Genomic DNA, 19,566 nt, shown 5'->3' on the forward strand with positions numbered 1-19,566 from the left:
GCACAGGAGCCGGAGCAGCTGCAAATCACGTGGTACCCAGCAATGCAGTCTAGCGTGGGGAGGCAAGGACTTACCTCCACCAAACTTGGACTGAAGAGTCACTGGACTGTGGGAGTCACTTGGACAGAGTTGCTGAGTTCCAGGGACCATGCTCGTCGGGCTGAGAGGTGACCCAGAGGACCAGTGATGCAGTCTTTTGGTACCTGCTGTCGACCCACAGGAGATTTCTTTAGAGCTCCTGGAGCAGGGAGGAGGCAGGCTACCCCCAGAGCATGCACCACCTGGAAACAGTCGAGAAAGCCGACAGGATGAGACGATACAAGGTTGCAAGTAGTCGTCTTGCTACTTTGTTGCGGTTTTGCAGGCGTCCTGAGCAGTCAGCAGTTGATCCTTTGGCAGAAGGTGAAGAGGGAGATGCAGAGGAACTCTGGTGAGCTCTTGCATTCGTTATCTGAAGAATTCCCCAAAGCAGAGACCCTAAATAGCCAGAAAAGGAGGTTTGGCTACCAAGGAAGGAGGATTGGCTACCAACAGAGGTAAGAGCCTATCAGAAGGAGCCTCTGACGTCACCTGCTGGCACTGGCCACTCAGAACAGTCCAGTGTGCCACAAATACCTCTGTTTCCAAGATGGCAGAGGTCTGGGACACACTGGAGGAGCTCTGGGAAGCTCCCCTGGGAGGTGCAGGTCAGGGGAGTGGTCACTCCCCTTTCCTTTGTCCAGTTTCGCGCCAGAGCAGGGCTGGGGGATCCCTAAATCGGTGTAGACTGGCTTATGCAGAGATGGGCACCATCTGTGCCCATCAAAGCATTTCCAGAGGCTGGGGGAGGCTACTCTTTCCCAGCCTTGACACCTATTTCCAAAGGGAGAGGAAATCCTTTGTTCTGCCTTCCTGGGCAAGGGCTGCCTGGACCCCAGGAGGGTAGAAACCTGTCTGAGGGGTTGGCAGCAGCAGCAGCTGCAGTGGAGACCCCGGAAAGGCAGTTTAGCCTTATCAATGAAAAATTAGAGATGTGGTATCAATCTGACTTGTTAAACAGGGATGAATTTCTGTATTTAAAGGTAATAAAATCTAGATTCCCTTGCTTTTACACGCTGCCTAAAATTCATAAAGATTTACCCTTTCCTCCGGGTATACCTATTATCTCGGGTATAGGTGGACCAACTGAGAAATTGTCCGAGTATGTGGATATATTCCTGAAACCTATAGTACAAAAACTACTATCGTACATTAAGGACACAATGCATATTTTAAGCATTCTGAATGATGTTGAGTGGGAAGAAGGTATGTTATTGGTTACTCTTGACGTGGCATCTCTTTATACTTGTATCCAACATGATGTGGGTCTGAAAGCCACTGAGTGGTTTTTGAACAAGCAACCTGTGAATAGGTGGCAACATACCAGGATGGTATTGGAAATGATTTCCCTGATTCTTGAAAACAATGATTTTATCTTTGAGCAGGATTGGTTTAGACAAAGACAAGGGGTGGCTATGGGCTCCAGATTTTCCTCCTTGTATGCAGGACTTTTCATGGGCCGGTACGAGGAAAGGTGGGTCTGGGGTCCAGGAGCTGCCCAATGGCATACTTATATCCTCTATTGGGGTCGTTATATTGACGATTGTATTATTCTATGGACAGGGGGTGTCAACCAATTACTAGACTTCATTGATTATTTGAACTCTAATGATATGAATGTCAACTTTACGTGTAAATATAGTCCGACTAGCATAGCGTTTTTGGATGTGGAATTATATATTGTAAATAACCATATTGAGAGTAAATTGTTCAGAAAATCTACTGCTTGCAATGCGGCATTACAAGCGGCAAGCGCACACCCGAAATATCAAATTGAATCAATTCCTTATGGAGAGATGGTGAGGGCTCGTAGGAACTGCAGTAATGATAGGGAATTTGAGAACTGTATTGAGGAAATGGGTAACCGCTTTAGAAGAAGAGGATATAGTGACACCGTTATTACCAAAGCACAGAATAGAATTAAGCATGTCCCAAGACATATGACATTAACACCTAAGACCAAAAAAGCACCATTGCATAAGGACGAGAAAGTAAGATTGGTCACAGACTTTACAGGTAGTATAGGGATTTTGAAAAAATGCATTACCAAACATTGGCATATTTTACTTCGTGATGAATTGTTGAAGGAATTTGTCACAAGCAAACCTACTTTCACCTTTCGGAGGGGGAGAACATTGAAAGAGATCCTTAGCCCGAGTTTCCCGAGAACTGCTTCTAATGTTAATTGGTTGCGGGCACGGAGGATAGGATTTTATAAATGTGGAGAATGCGGATTATGCAAGTGGGCCTGCCATGGGCAGAAAGAATTCTCTAATACATTGGGTGAAATATTTCCTATTAGATCCACTATGAACTGTAATACTTCTTTCGTAGTGTACATTTTAGTATGTAAATGTAAAAAATATTATGTTGGGAGTACAATCAGACCCCTAAAAGTAAGAATTGGAGAGCATGCTAGAGCATTGGCTCAGAAAGATATTAGATATCCTTTGGTAGCGCATATGACCACCTGCGAATCGCAGAATGTAAGTTTTAGATTTACTTTCTTTGGTTGCGAACAGGTATTTAAAGATGGGAGAGGTGGAAATAGGGAACTAACATTGCGTAGAAGAGAAGCAATGTGGATAATGAGATTAAGAGCAGTAGAAGACGGATTGAACACAGATAGGGACTTAGAATATTTCTTGGGTGACTGAATGTACTATATGGAAAGGAGGGTAGAATGTTTGAATAATAGTGCTGGAAATAAGGTATTTGATTGTGGGATGACTTGCCTGGGACACAGTTCATGTAATGTTGCTTTAATGGAATGTTATGTTTTGGATTAATTTCGAATGGGGAGTCACTGTGATATACTGGGGTGAAAAGATTGTATTCATGTTGTTGGATACGAATGATAACTTTCTAAATATATACCTTGTGTGGTAATGTTTTTGGACACAACTTATAACTCTCTAAATATATACCTTGTGTGGACTCTGTTCTAAAGTAAGATTTTTACCATGAATTGTGAATTATTGGGACACTTGCTTATTATTACTTTGAATAGTATTTGAAACTCTTTACGTGGTGACATGACACAACAGATTTTAATAATTTCCTTTTCTTGCACATTTCTCTCCTTTTGACGGCACATCATTTTAAATTCAAAATTAACTAATTTTCACAGTTTCAAGTATAATGGTCTGTTGTCTCAATACCAATTGGTGGGCGGTAATATATCTTTGGAGTATTTTAGTTGGACATCAGAATGTTCAGACACACTGTACTACACTTAGGAATTGTGAGATTACAGTTGAATGAGAAATATGTTATGATTATCTGCCTGGTAGCAAGGGGAGAGCGCTATTATTTACATCTAAAGAAGGTGGTTTTACATCATAGATCGTATCGTTATTAAGGAAATGGAGTGAATAGGCTTTGTAAAGGCTGTAGTCTGTTTTCTATTTTTAGTGGAATAGGTGACTAGTCCTTTCACTATTTCGATGGAGGTGGTGCCTCCATTAATGGAGGAAGGTAACGCCGATCTCGGCAACTATTGGAATGTTTGGCGGTGAGAGAAAGGACACCGGCATTTATTGAAAGGGTTCTTATGTTTGTGAAGCTTCCGAGGTAAGCGGTAATTAAAAATTAATTTCTTTGAACAGCTCGGAGTATTTTCTGAGTCAACGCGGTGATATGAGGCAGACTAACGATTTAGGGAAAGGGAGAACTTGGTGGTTGTTCGCGCTGTGTAATTAATTTTAATACAAGACCGGAGGCTCCTATTATGCAGTCTTTTCTTGCTTTAATTACGAACAGCAGCCAAGCAAGAACTACAGTATCCAGAAACAAAAGAACTACAAAATGACCTCATAGTGTAGTAACCAATGGGATATCACAATGCACTACTAATATCTTATCTGCGAGCAACAAGTCCTCTTTTCTTGCTGCCCGCAGTCAAGATAAGTACCTGCATTACTTGCTCGGTTGTTTATTGTGTTTTTCTATATTACCATTGCATTGTGAAACTTGTGTGTTTAGCGCGCGGTTATTATAAGGGAACGCGCGTCCTTTTTTCTGTCCTTCCGACACAGCGTCTCTCAACGGCCGTCTTCGGCCGTTGAGGACGCGCGCTCGAGCGCGTCGCATTCCTTTCAGCGCGCGCGTAGCATTCCTCACATTCTTTGGGCCGGCATACCTTGTCAGCTGATACTCGCGTCGCGTCTTTATTTCCGACCGGGTTTGCTTGCTATTTGAGCATAATTGGCTCACTTTGTCTCGTTTGGTATTCTCAACTCCTGCCCACGTCTGTCAGTCGACTTCGACTGCATTGAACCGCCTCCCTTGGCTCGGTCCCGCCCCTTCAGACACTCCTTTTTCTTTTTCCTCAAAAAATTAACCCTTCGGTGACCAGTGTGTTTTTACATTATGGCTGGGGAAGAGGATTCCCAGGTGTTTCAGGAGAGTTTGAAGTCCTTCATAAGGGACTCTGTACAGCAGGCAGTCTCAGTTTCCATGTCTGAGGTTACCAAAAATTTTGAAGCCTCGGTTTCAAAGATGATGTCTTCTTCCAAGTTGCCTCTTAATAAGAGCAGGAAACGTGCGACCACTCTCCCAATGACGTCCAAAGGCGTTTCCTCTGGTCCTTCCACCCGAGAGGTCTATAAATCGGGTCCCCCTCCTTCTCCTTTATATATTTCGCAGTTAAGAGACACGGATGACGATGATAATGTTTCCAGCCATGAGGGCGATGTGGACGGATCAGAAGATCCAGTTTCTTATGGGCCTCTGGAGAAAAGGCGTAGAATTTCTCCTCCTGACGGTGGTGACGTACACCTAGTGTCTCACGATTTAGTCGACCATGCTGGTGAACCCTTATTTGATCCCTCCTTCATGGTCCATCCAAATTCAAAGGAGTGGTACCCATCAGAGCATGTGGCGGATTATGTTTCTTTCTTTTTACGTCACCCTCTGGATAAGGCCGCTCGTAATAAACTCAAGTCAGAGTGTCCTCGTCCCTCTCTTCCGGATAATATAACAGCAACTCCGGTAATTGATCCTAACATGCTGATGTTCTTCTCAAAATTCGGCAAGGATCCCAAAAAGGGCGTGGATAGAGCCTGGTCGGGTTGCCAGGACAAGCTTCTTGATTTGGTGGGCCCTCTCACCAGAATTTTTGATTTGGCGGAAGAAGCAAAAATGGATAGTAACCCTATTGATCCGGAGGTCCTTTCAAACTGGGCGCAACGTGCTATTTGTATGCTGGGGAACGCCAACACTCAACTTTCGATTGAAAGGAGGAAGAGTCTGCTTTTAAAGATCGATCCCAAATTAACTTCTCTGGCCTCAAAAGATGAGGGTCCTTTGGCCAAAGGCCTGTTATTTGGAGATTCTTTTATTAAAGATTTGGGCAAATATGTGTCCACCTTTGCCTCTCTGGATAAGGCCCAGCTTTCGATGAAGAATTTTTTTTCGTCTCGGGTTTTTGCCAGGGCCGGCAAAGGCAGGAGTCGCTTTGCCGGCCGCTCCATCAGGAATCAATATTCCAACAGAGACTCCTTCAACCAGCAATCTCAACCTGAATCCTATTCAGGATACAAACCGAAGTTCTATCCCCGTCGTTCAAGAGGCTACCGGTCCAGAGGTTACTCCAGCAGGGGAGACCAAACCTCCGGTAAGTATTTCCGCTTCTGGCCTTCCTCCTGTAGGGGGCAGATTAGCTCTGTGTCTCGATTCATGGCGTTCTCTCACCTCAGATCCCTGGGTGATTCAATCTGTTCAAGGGTACCAGTTAGAATTCTATCAGATGCCAGTTCAGAGTCGCGTCCCTATACCCCTAGTTTTTTCCCAAGAGCAAAACGAGCTTTTGCGCGTCGAAATCCAATCTCTCCTGGCCAAGTGCGCAATAGAGCCTGTTCAATTCGACTCTTCGGGCTTCCTCAGCACCATCTTTCTAGTTCAGAAGAAGAATCACAAATTTCGTCTGGTGTTGAATCTCAAGGCTTTCAACAATTTTATAATCTATCGTCACTTCAAGATGGAGACTATTCTCCATCTCAGGGACATTCTGCTTCACCGAGATTGGCTAGTCAGACTGGATCTGCAAGACGCCTATCTCACAGTCCCAATTCATCATTCACACAGGAAGTTTCTTCAATTCCAATGGCAGGACTCTTTTTACCACTTTCGAGTTCTTCCCTTCGGCCTTTCTTCCGCTCCTTGGTGTTTCACCAAGATTCTCAAACCCGTCGCAGCCTTTCTCCGGTCTCACGGGGTGCGTTTAATTCTCTATTTGGACGACTTCCTTTTGATGGCACAGGACAAAAATCTACTTCTAGATCATCTTCAACTGTGTCTAAACCTCCTTCGCGATTTAGGTTTTCTCATCAATGTGCAAAAGTCGGTTTTAGTTCCGACTCAATCTTTGGAGTTTCTCGGTTTTCGAATAGATACCACTCTATCGGTGTTGCAGCTCCCGCAACACAAGGTTTCATTGATCAAGAAGGAGATTCGCCACTCCCTTTCCCTTCCGCAGATCTCTCTCAGAAATCTGGCACGCCTGGTAGGTCTGTTAGCTTCTTCCATTCAGGCAATCTTCCCAGGTCCTTTACATTATCGAGCCCTGCAACGGCTCAAAATACGTCATCTTCACAAGGGTCTCGCTTATTCGGATCCCTTGGTCTTAGATGCCGAATCCAAAGAAGAGCTTCAGTGGTGGCTAACCCATCTAGATGCCTGGAACGGCAGAACTATCTTCTCTGCCGCCCCAGATCTTGTATTAGAATCCGATGCAAGTCGGACGGGTTGGGGCGCGAGATGTGGTCAGTTCTCGACTGGGGGCGCATGGTCTCTGAAGGAGTCCTTGCACATCAACAGTTTAGAGATGCTTGCAGGTTCCTTTGCCATCCGCACTTTTGCAAAGAACAGGGTAAGTTGCACCATCCTTCTCAGGATGGACAATTTGTCCGGGGTCAGATACATCAATCACCTAGGAGGTACCAGGTCAAAGATACTCTCCTCTCTGGCAAAACATCTTTGGGAATATTGTCTGCCTCGTCGGATTTCAGTCAAGGCGGTTTTCCTGCCAGGCAGATTCAATACAGTAGCGGATTGGTATTCCAGACACCTTCACGATTCCAGCGATTGGCAACTGCACCCTTCAGTGTTCAGTCACCTTTCTTTTGTCTTTGGAGAAATGTCTATAGATCTGTTTGCTTCTCGCCTCAATTCTCACCTTCCTTCATATTTCAGTTGGAGGCCAGATCCACAAGCCCTGGCCACAGATGCCTTTCTTCAGATTTGGCCGACTTCCCTTCTATATGCTTTTCCCCCTTTCCTTCTCATCCCCAGAGTCCTCGCTCAGGTGCGCAGGCAACGGTCTATTCTGGTGATTGTAACTCCTTTCTGGCAGACCCAACCGTGGTATCCGACTCTATTAGAGCTGGCGATCGCTCCGCCTCTTTGGCTGCCCCAATTTCCCGATCTCCTCTTGAATCCTCAGGGCCATCAACATCAGTTGATTCTCGACGGATCCCTGTTCCTCATAGCTTGGAAAGTTTCGGGTCGTCCTGGGGAGTCCCAGGAATTTCGGAGGACGCTGTTAAATTTATCCAGCAGGCCAGAGCCCCGGGAACTTCCAGGGCCTATAAGTCAGCTTGGTCCCTTTGGTGCAGCTGGTGCCTGGACAGGAATTCAGATCCCTTTTCAGCGAATGTAGTATTAATTATAAATTTTTTGGCTTCTTTGGCTTCTCAAGGTAAGGCTTATCGCACTATTAATTTGTATAGATCTGCCATTTCTGCGGAGCATCAAAGAGTTGATGGTAGGCCAGTTGGAGAGCATCCCCTGGTCTGTCAATTGTTAAAGGGAGTAAGATACGTTAATACACCGTCTCCTAAATATAATGTTATGTGGGATGTTACTCTGGTGTTGCGTTTTCTTACCTCGTGGCCTGATAATGAATTATTATCTCTCAAACAGCTTTCGGCTAAGTTAACCATGCTTTTATGTTTAGTTTCTATCAAGCGGATCTCAGATGTTAGAGCACTGGATGTTACTTCCTTTTTCTTTTCTCCCCTTGGTGTTTCGTTTCAGATCAAAAAACGTACGAAAACCAACTTGTCTAGTATTAATTATCCATATTTTCCCTCTCAACCCAATATATGTGTTGCAAATTGCTTAAAAACTTATGTAACCCGTACTGCAGATTTGAGATCGTCCTCTTCATCCCAACTACTTATTTCCTTTCAGAAACCTCACCTTCCTGTGTCTTCCCCTACCCTGGCTCGTTGGGTTAAATGGGTTATGTCCCTTGCTGGCATTGATATTAGTGCCTTTGGTGCCCATTCGGCCAGGGGGGCTATGGCCTCTCGTGCTTTTTGGGCAGGTTCCTCTTTACAGGATATTCTCAGATCTGCAGACTGGTCGAATGAAAATACGTTTAGAACTTTTTATTGTAAACCGATTTCTCATGTCTCAGATTCTGTGATTGCAATGCTTTGAACATGCATAATAGGAGCCTCCGGTCTTGTAATAAAATTGAGATTTTCCTAGCCTTGGTGTCTGAAAGGCTAGATTTTATTAAAGACACGGAGGCGAGTATTATCCCACCACGATTTAACCCGCCCTGTTTCTCTCTTTCAGTACCAACTCCCTCTTCCGGTGTTGGCTCAGCGTGATACACACCAACGTCTCTTACCAAGCTTGGATTTGTGCGACATCGACTATGCCTTCCAGTCGTCCTTCGGTCTCCGTCATCTTCGAGATGGTTGCATGGACTTTATGACTTTGGTTTTTATGTTCTATGTGATTATTTTGGTTACTTCTCCTCTTTAGTTCGCATCAAGAAAAGAGGACTTGTTGCTCGCAGATAAGATATTAGTAGTGCATTGTGATATCCCATTGGTTACTACACTATGAGGTCATTTTGTAGTTCTTTTGTTTCTGGATACTGTAGTTCTTGCTTGGCTGCTGTTCGTAATTAAAGCAAGAAAAGACTGCATAATACTCGCCTCCGTGTCTTTAATAAAATCTAGCCTTTCAGACACCAAGGCTAGGAAAATCTCAATTTGAGAGGTACGCTTTTGGGACATAATCGGCACTTTATTGTTTCTATTGGATAATGTGTTGGCAGCTAGAACTTTTTGGAGAAGAGGTCGGACGAGCTATGTCCACGGTTGATGAAGCCTTTTTATTGAATCGAGTTTATGAAGTTACGAACAAGACTAGTTGATTTAGAACAGAATAAGGATGGTGTTAATACTTATAAGTGTTTAGACAGTTTCTAAATTAGTCTTTTGTTACAGAATACTCTCTGGAAAGGAACAAAAGAGCAGATTCAAGACGACAGCCTTAGACTTATGACTAAGACAGTGTACTGGTTTACTGTGAGATAATTGCAGACCAGGTTTGTATTCCCGAGGCCATATCAGGTACTTATGGTACACGGCTCTGCTCCTGTATTGGTGGTGCGACAACAAATAGAGGTGTTATTCCATATAAGGGCCAACTCTAACTCTCTATTTTCTTACTATGCTCCCCATCTTTCCCTATACGTTAAGACATATGGAGTGCATGCATATTTTGTTCTGTCCTCTTTCTTATACACAACGCAGTGATTTTTAGTGCATATCTGGGGGCAAGTCAGGGATTGGACGCATGGTAATATTAGTAATAAAACACTCACAGAATTTTCTGAGTCACCTAACACACTTATTTACGTAGTCTCTTTTGGAGATTAACTCTTATGATGACATTAAGACACCATGGATTGGCTAATTTGTTTAACTATATCATATAAAAAAAAAAATTGTGTTTTCCTTTGATTGGCTCATGATCTCCAGAATTTCAAAATTTGAGATGAGACTAACTTCCAGCCCTGAGGAAGTCAAATGACGAAACACGTGTTGGCTGAGGAGTCGTTTTAAGAACTGGGACTTGTTGATTTATTTTGGATTTCAACTTGAATCTTACTTAACCTTGAGGAGCAATGGCATCATTCGATGTTTAAACTTAATGGACTGTGGCAACACATGGAACAATCCTTATATTTTTCAGTTTATTCATAAGGAGATGGACTGATGAAATTGGACTTCATTTCAGTTTTGTGTGTGAAAGGAATTTTGTTGAGTGTAATATGGACATTAATTAGATATGTAAAAAATAAGATTTAAGGTTATTGGATATGCTTCTGTGTATATTTGTATATTCTCATTAGTCTAATAGGTGAGTAATTATGCTTATGGGCAAATACACTTGCACAAGATAAAATGTATTACTGACACTTTACTCTAGGGCGACAAGTGCCTCAGCGTGCATATACAGACCCGGGGGATCATGGAATTGTCCCCCCAATGCCAGAACGGCATTGGGGGGACAATTCCATGATCTTAGACATGTTACATGGCCCTGTTCGGAGTTACCTTTGTGATGCTGTACATAGGTAGTGACCTATGTACAGTGCACGCGTGTAATGGTGTCCCCGCACTCACAAAGTCCGGGGAATTTGCTCTGAACGATGTGGGGGCACCTTGGCTAGTGCCAGGGTGCCCACACACTAAGTAACTTTGCACCCAACCTTCACCAGGTGAAGGTTAGACATATAGGTGACTTATAAGTTACTTAAGTGCAGTGGTAAATGGCTGTGAAATAACGTGGATGTTATTTCACGCAGGCTGCAGTGGCAGGACTGTGTCAGAATTGTCAGAGCTCCCTATGGGTGGCAAAAGAAATGCTGCAGCCCATAGGGGTAACCCCAATACCCTGGGTACCTCAGTACCATATACTAGAGAATTATATGGGTGTACCAGTATGCCAATGTGAATTGGTAAATTTAGTCACTAGCCTGTTATTGACAAATTTGGAAAGCAGAGAGAGCATAACCACTGAGGTTCTGGTTAGCAGAGCCTCAGTGAGACAGTTAGGCATCACACAGGGAACACATACAGGGCACATACTTATGAGCACTGGGGCCCTGGGGCCCTGCCTGGCAGGGTCCCAGTGACACATAGACTAAAACAACATATATACAGTGAAATATGGGGGTAACATGCCAGGCAAGATGGTACTTTCCTACATCCGTTGTGATGGAAAGCCAGTGAGGGAGATGAAAATGAATCCTCCCTCCAACTGGACGGACGTGATCCTGCAGAACCACACTAGCAGGGCTTGGGCGCAGTGGAGGGGGGCTGTGTGGTGGCCGACTTCTGGCCAGACCCTCTGGGTCTGATGGTACCACGACCACGTCCTCTTATGGGATATTGTGAAGCCTGAGGACGGTGGCTAAACTGTGGCTGGCGTGGTACCACGCCCCTTCCGAAGCCTCGAAAGGGACGAAAGACAGACTGCTGTCGTACTGGCGCTGAAAGGCCCAAGGATCTGGCTGTAGCTCGAGAATCCTTGAACCTCTCAAGCGCGGAGTCTGCCTTTTCGCCAAAAAGGCAGGAGCCATCAAAGGGCATGTCCATCAAGCTGGACTGGACATCCCCTGAAAAACCAGTTGAACGCAGCCAGGCGTGGCGCTGTAGGGCCACTGACGATTAAATCACTCTGCCCAGTGAGTCGGTCGTGTCCAAACGACACCTGATCGTAAACTTGGCTGCATCTCTCCCATCCTTGACAGCCTGGGTGCGAGTGTCCCGTACGCCCTCCGGGACCTGGGGCAGCACCTGTGCCACTGCATCCCATAAAGTATGGGAATAACGGCCCAATAGGCAAGAGGTGTTTACGGACCTCAATGCCAGGCTGGTGGAAGAAAACATCTTGGGCCAGATGTATGATTCTGGCCCATTGCGATTCGGTAATTGCGATTTTTAAGAAACCGCAATTACCGACTCGCAAAGGGCCATGTATCACATTTACGATTCAGTAATTGCGATTTCTTAAAAATCGCAAATGCAATTACCGAATCGCAAATTGCGATACTGGCCCCATTCGCAGCTATGGGCCTGTTGGCCCATAGCTGCAATTTTTTTTGCATTTCCTCGATTGCGATTTCTGAACCAGAAATCACAATTTGGGAAATGCAAAAGGCCAGGGTGCTGGGGGCCTAAGGCCCCCTCTCCTGCACCCCAATTCTTTTTTTTTTACCATGTAAAGTACACACATGCCAAAAGGGCATGTGTGCTTTACAGATTAAATTTAAAAATGCAGTTTTACTGCATTTTTAAATTTTGCACCAGGTTACCACCTGGTTGCAGACAATGGTATTTTGCATGTGCAAAATACCATTCTGCGAAAAATCGCAATTTGCGTTTTTTTGCAGAATTGCCTTGCGACCTGGATTTTGCGAATCGCAAATTGCGATTCGCAAAATCCAGGTCGCAATGCAGAAAATCACAAATTTTGCGATTTTCATTTTGTGGTCTGCGAATGCCTTTGATGCATTGCAGACAACGATTTTGCACTCGCAAACGGACGATTTAGCTGTTTGCGAGTACAAAATATTTTGATACATCTGGCCCCTTCTTCCCAAGCTGGTCCAGCCTCTTGGATTCCCTATCCGGGAGAGCGGAAGGGAAGGCACCACGGGAAATAGAGGCTTGGACAACCAAGCTCTCAGGAGTGGGGTGTTGAGTCAGGAAACTAGGGTCGCTCGGAGCGGGTCTATGGCGGCGGCCGACCATCCTATTCACAGGAGCCCCTGTGCTGGGTTTGGACCATGTAGCCAGAAGGACGTCTGTAAGCGCCTCATTGAAGGGCAACATCGGCATTGATGTTGTCACCCCCGGTTGAAGCACTTCTGTCAGGATATTCATCCTGACTGGCACCGTAGGCAAATCTAGGTCCAAGACCTCAGCTGCCCTACGCACCACCATGGCAAATGAAGCACCTTCCTCCATAGCCACATTAGGAGGAGAGCATGCCAGCATCTGGAGACGTGTCCAGTCCACTGGCCTCCCCTAGATCCTCATACCAGTCCTGTTGCAAACCTCATTCTAAAGGGTCCTCAGACCCCTCCCGTTCCTCTCCTGCATCTGGCTGATCTAAATTATGCTCAGACAATGATCTGGGCCAAACTGGCTCCGTCGGAGCCGACGTCGTACGCCGTCGCTCCGGATCATCCGGTATAAGGATGGGGCTACCACCGGTGGTGGAATCGTCGCCATGAGAACCGGCACCGAAGGAGGTCGACTGTGAGACTGGCGCCGGTCCGGATCCGATATTGAATCCTAGGGTCCCCAACGGCGCCGAGTCCAAAGCCGCCGGCGTCGAATCCGAAAGGGCCCCTGCTGACCCTGCGGGCCTGAAGTACCCTCCACGGGTGCAGCCAGCTCAAAAACGAGAAGCAAGGCCTCGTAAAATTATTTGATCTGAGCGGGAGTCGATCCGGTCCCGGAAAGGGGAGAAGACGCGGAGTCGGCCCTGGCGACGGCTCCGCAGAACTGCGTTTGGATCGTCAATGTTCCACAGACTCCTCGTCGGCCGACGGGTGTGGCGAAGATGAAGTCCACTCGGACTTCTTCTTCTTGTGCCTCTTACCTTCAGATGACCTCGAATGCGAGGAAGAGGACTTGGGGCTCCGGGAGCGGTGCCGCGACCACCTCCTACCGCGGGACCGTGACCTCCGCGGAGTTGCGCCGACCGAGGACGAATGCCGGGCCGCAAGAAGCTTGAGGGATCTCTCCCTCAAGGCCTTTGGAGCCATGGCCCGACAGTCGGAGCACGAGGTGGAATCGTAGTCCTTCTCCAGGCACCAAAGACAAACACAGTGCAGGTCCGTCACCGACATGGTGCAATGACACACACCACACGGCTTGAACCCTGTCTTTCTCGAAGACATGACTTCAAACAGTCAAAAAAGCCTCGACAAACCGTCGAAGAAGGGTAGCTCTTTCCGGAACTGTGCTTTAACTGGTGCGGAAGGAAAAGAACTGACACGGAACTGGTCGACGCACGCGGATCCGAACGATGCCACCCGACGGCGCGCGCAGGTTTCTGCTCAGAAAAAAATCCGGATTCGAAGCTGACACCAGGGAATTCTAAGGTAAGGAAGCTGCAGCTAGAAGTCTCTATCAGATATCTGTCTTCAGAGCGGGGAGGATGGGTAGGGAATCTGCAGATAGATCCTGTCTCTACCAGATAAGGCGTTACTGAAGGTAAGTAGCCTGTTAATCTGATTGACATCTAGCCACAGATTCCTTACCATAGAATTAAATACCCGAGCAATAACACCCCCAGAGGAGGGTCTGAGGACCAATTTCAGACAAGGAAATCCTGCAGGACCGAGTGGATAAAATGCCTGTCACAACTGACATGAGCGCTCAGTAATGTTGGGTAAACGTACGCAGTGAAGCCCATGTTGCTGCCTGGTAGATATCCAGGACCGGACACCACATTCCAATGCCCCGGGGATCTAGCCCTGGTAGAATGATCACACAAGCCCTAGGGAGTTGCCTCTTGGCCAATGCATAGTAGATTTTAATGTAGATAACGACTGATCCTACTAAAAAAAATTGACCAGAACAAGCCAGTCTAGAAACAGAGAAAAGAGACCGGATACTCTTAGGAATATAGATGAGTAAGAAAATACGCCACACCATAAGAACTGTGGAAAGGATCACAGGCAAATGGAATCATAAAGGCAATGAACAGCATGTGAAAGCATTACTACAGCAGCAGGACAAAAATATGCCGAAAGACAGCATACAGTATGAACAGAAAAACTACTGCCTCCCAAGGTGGGACCAAACACATGTTCAGCCAATACATGGAGACCGAGTCAGCAGGCAATGTCCTAAGCTACAGATCTTTGCCATAGAAATCTAGTATTTTAGCCAAACCTCCACCATAAAGCAGGGATAAAAGGATAGATGCAAAGAAACTATCTGTGATGGCAAAAGCCTGGCATTATACTTTAGAAGAAATATGGCAAAGACAACAATATCCACACTAGGTAATGAAACAATACTTGTCCAAAGAAAAACCCACCTGAGAATGCAAACATCTCTGAGACATCTATAATGTATAATGCACATAGGAGGAAAATAAAAAAACATGTAATATCAGACAAAAAGCAGTCACCATGATGACAACATAAATAACTTGAGAACCGAGCTAAGTAAGCAGCAAGATAGTACTAATATAAGAGAATGGAAAGTGTGGAAGATATTGTAGTAAAGTGCCCCTTTTGGCATGGTTCCCCCACTTTTTGCCTGGTATTGATGCTAACTTGATTGAATGTGTGCTGGGTTCCCGCTAACCAGGCCCCAGCACCAGTGTTCTTTTTCTAAACCATTTTTCCACAACTGGAACACAGCAAAGTCCCTTGCAAAGGGTACCAGTTGTACCAATGGCTCTGTGACCAGGGAGGGTCCCTAAGGGCTGCAGCATGTATTGTGCCACACTAAGGGACCCCTCACCAAGCACATGCACACTGCCATTGCATATTGTGTGTGCTGGTGGGGAGGAAAAAGCAAAGACGACATGGCACCTCTTCCAGGGTGCCATGCCCACACATCACTGCCTGTGGTGTAGTTAAGTCACCCCTCTAGCAGGCTTTACAGCCCTAAGGCAGGGTGCACTATACCACAGGTGAAGGCATAGCTGTATGAGCAATATGCCCCTACAGTGTCTAAGTCCATTCTTAGGCATTGTAAGTGGAGTGTGGCCATATTAAGTACATGGGTTGGGAGTTTGTCATTACGATGGCTTCACTGAAGGTTGGGAAGTTTGGTATCAAACTTCTCAGCAAAATAAACCTACACTGATCCCAGTGCTTGATTTCTTGTACAATGCACACAGAGAGCATCTTAGAGATGCCTCCTCTATTTTACCCAACCCTTTAATGTAAGGCTGACCAGTCTGTGTCAGCCTGCCACTAAACAGACACGTTTTTGACCCCATGGGGTGATAGCCTTTGTGCTCTCTAGGGTCAGGAACAAAGCCTGCTCTGGGTGGAGGTGCTTCACACCTCTCCCATGCACGAACTGTAACACTTGGCAGTGAGCCTCAAAAGCTCAGGCCTCCTGTTACAGTGCCCCAGAGTACTCCAGCTAGTAGAGATGCCCGCCCCCCTGGACCAAGGACCAATTTTGGCTGGAAGTCCGACGAGAAAATTAGGAATAACAAGGAGTGACCACTTCAGCTGGGACCACCTCTAAGGTGTCCATTGCTGAAGTGACCCCCTCTTCTTGCAGAAAATGTCCATCTTGTTATAGAGGACTGGGACCAATAGGGTTAGGAATGTTCCCCCCTCCCGAAAGGGAGGGGGCACAGGAAGGATGAGTAGCCATTGGCTACTGGCCTCTGATGCCTGTAACACCCTGAAATCTAGTATTTAGGGGCCCCTTTGAACCTTGCTCACGAGAGTCCTCGTGACCTCAAGAAGAAAGAAAGATTGTTAAGCTGACCAAAGCAGTTTAGACTCCAAACGACAACTGACCTGGTCCCAGACCTACTGGCCTGTCTTCAGCTTCATAGATCCCTGCTCCAAGAAGGTGACGCATCCTGCAAGACCAGCAACCTCTGCAAACTCCCAGCAGTGGACCAAGAACTCCTGAGGACAGCGGTCCTGTCCAGAAGAAACCACCTAAAGGAACTCCAGAACCACCCCGGATCCACCAGTCCTGACCAATCTGCACCCGATGCCCACGGCCAGAGTCCAGGTAGCCCACTGGTCCAGAGAATGTCCCCAAGCGATTACGACTTAAGAGTCCACCCTGAGTTGACCCCTTCTGGTCAACACAACGAAACCTGCAGCCTGAATCCAGAGGGCTCCCCTGAACATGACTGGATCTGAAGAAGATTCCCGATGCCCAAGGAGACCTCTGCACCTGCAGCCCCCTGGCCTTGGGGAATTCGTCAAGACAGTCCAGCAATGTGCAGCGGAGAGGAGCCACTCTTACCTGTCCAACCTTTGGTTTCCCGGAACCGAACCCATGGACCAGACCTGCAGCATCTTTTGTGACCCCTCCAGGATCCCCTCACTGAAATGCATTGGGCACCTAGCTGTGTTTGCCCCCGGCCACTACCCTAACTAGTGGTGACTGGGTCCCAATGCCCCTGACTCCAAGGATAGTACTCACAGGATATGTGTCTCCCACAGGGGAGACCAGCTCCTCTGGGAACATTGAGGGCCACTTCAATGAAGACGACCTCCTTTTAGCAAGGATGGTCAAAAGATTAGCTTTGGAGAGACAGCTCCTGGCTATAGAAATGGAGAGATCAGAAATGGGCTTAGCACCCATTAATGGTGGCAGCAACTTAATGAACAAGTTACTTACCTTCGGAAATGAATTATCTGGTAGAGACTCTATCTAGCTGCAGATTCCTTACCTTAGAATTCCCTGGTGTCAACTTTGAATCTGGAATTTGTCTGCTGAGCAGTACCATGAGCGTGCCGTCGAATGGCGTTGTTCGGATCAGCGTGCGTCATCCAGCTCTGCGTGCGTCTTGGCGTCATCAGAGTCACTGGAGCCGTCTGTGACGTCACAGCCTTCTATATAGGCACCACCCTGGCGTGTGTACGTCAGTTCTTTTCCACAACTTCCCACGCCAGAAGCGCAGAGTCAAGGAAGAACCAACTTTTTTCTGATTGTATGAGCAAAATGACATGCCCTGGAGAAAGGGTACAAATCTGAAAAGACATAGTATATATCCGCAGAGCGGGGAGGCCTGGGTGGGTGTAAGGAATCTGCAGCTAGTCTCTACCAGATAATTTGTTACCAAAGGTAAGTAACTTGTTCATCTGATAGAGATGTCTAGCTGTAGGTTCCTTACCTTAGAATAGATACCCAAGCCATAACATCCTGGCAGTAGGCTGCAAACATATACTTTACACAAGGAAGTCCTGTGGGACCGAGCGAGCAAAATGCCCCTCTCTTCTCACCTGGCTATTCAGGCAGTAGAGTCTTGCGTACGTGTGCAAGGAAGCCCAGGTTGCCGCCTGGCAGATGTCTAGAACCAGCACGCCTCGGTCTAACGTCGTGGTAGCAGCTTTCCCCGTTGTAGACTGAGCTCTCATGCCCTCAGGAGGCTGCTTCCTAGCCATTGCGTAGCAGATTTTAATACAGAGAATGACCCAGAGCGAAATGGTTTGTTTCTGGACTGCCCGGCCCTTCTTTGCTCCAACATACCCCACAAAGAGTTGGTCATCTACCCGGAACTCTTTTGCGCGGACAAGGTAGAACGACAACACTCTTACTGGGTCCAGATGGTGGGGATGCTCCTCTTCCTTAGAGGGAAGCGATGGAGCAAAGGTGGGCAGGGTGATGTTTTGACCCAGATGGAAAGGGGTCACCACCTTGGAGAAGAAAAAAAGGCACGAGTTCTGAGGACTAACTTATCAGGATATATCATGAGATACGCGGTTTTGATGATAAAGCCTGCATCTCACTTACTCTCCTGGCAGATGTGATTGCCACTAAGAAGGCTGTTTTGATAGTGAGCAACCGGATAAGGCAATTATGTAAAGGCTCAAAAGGAGCATACATAAGAAAAGTAAGCACCAGATTAAGGTCCCACTGGGGCATAAAAAAAGGTGTAAGTGGAAACATATGTACAAGCCCTTTTAAGAATCTCTGTACAACAGGAGACTTTAACAAAGACTGTTGATCAGGCAATCGAAGAAAAGCTGATAAGGCAGAAAGATAGCCCTTAAGAGTCCCGATGGAGGATGTTGGGTGAGTGTCAGAATGAAAAGGAGGATATTAGAAAGAGAAGAAAAAAGTGGATCAATAGATCTTTCTGTACAATAGAATACAAAACGCTTCCAACGGCAGGCGTAAACCGTCTTGGTAGAGGGACGCCTGGCTGCCAGAATGACATCACAGACTTCGGGAGGGAGGTCATAGACCATCAACTGCTGCCGCTCAATCTCCATGCATGAACTAGCAGAGTTGACAGGTTCGGGTTCACTATAAACGCACTGAAGTCACACCTGGATACCAGACTCTTCGTGCCCAATCCGGAGCAACTAAGATTACTTGAGCCCGGTCTGAAGGTGGGTGACGAGAGCCTGGGGTGTCAGAGCCTTCAATAGCCAGTCGTCTAGGTAGGGGAAGACTGAAATCCCTAAGCTGCGCAGTTGAGCTGCCGCCACCAACATCACTTTGGTGAGCACCCGAGGGGCACTGGTGAGACCGAAGGGGAGCACGGTAAACTGAAAGTGCTCGTGACCAACCTTGAACCGCAAGTAACGCCTGTGGACGGGCAGAATGGGGATGTAAAAATAAACATCCTGCAAGTCCAATGCTACCATCCAGTCTCCTTGGTCTAGGGCAGACAAGACCTGAGCATTTTGAATTTCTCCTTCTTAAGGAAGAGATTGACGTCCCTTACATCCAGGATAGAGCGAAGGCCCTTGTTCTTTTTGGGAATCAGAAAGTAGTGGGAATAACAACCACTGCCTACTTCTGACATCGGTACCCTTTCTATGGCTCCCTTGGCCAAGAGAGCCGTAACTTCCTCACGGAGCAAGATTAAACAATCCTCCATCAGCCGTTCTGTTATCGGAGGGATAGAGGGAGGGGAGGGAATAGCCCTTCCGTATAATCTGCAAGACCCATTTGTCTGATGTTATGGACCACCAGTGAGGGAGATAAAATT

The 19,566-nt window shown here is 46.6% G+C and overlaps 1 long non-coding RNA gene across 1 annotated transcript in view; it reads left to right on the forward strand.

Moving 5' to 3' along the window:
* The first annotated feature begins 3,537 nt into the window (after positions 1-3,537).
* LOC138282563 (uncharacterized) overlaps positions 3,538-19,566 on the forward strand; it is an 822,484-nt gene continuing 806,455 nt past the window's right edge. Inside the window, exon 1 of the long non-coding RNA XR_011200971.1 lies at positions 3,538-3,651. This is a non-coding gene — a long non-coding RNA (uncharacterized lncRNA). The remainder of the gene's footprint in view (positions 3,652-19,566) is intronic.

Source organism: Pleurodeles waltl, chromosome 2_2, assembly GCF_031143425.1.
Source record: "Pleurodeles waltl isolate 20211129_DDA chromosome 2_2, aPleWal1.hap1.20221129, whole genome shotgun sequence".
NCBI lineage: Eukaryota > Metazoa > Chordata > Amphibia > Caudata > Salamandridae > Pleurodeles > Pleurodeles waltl.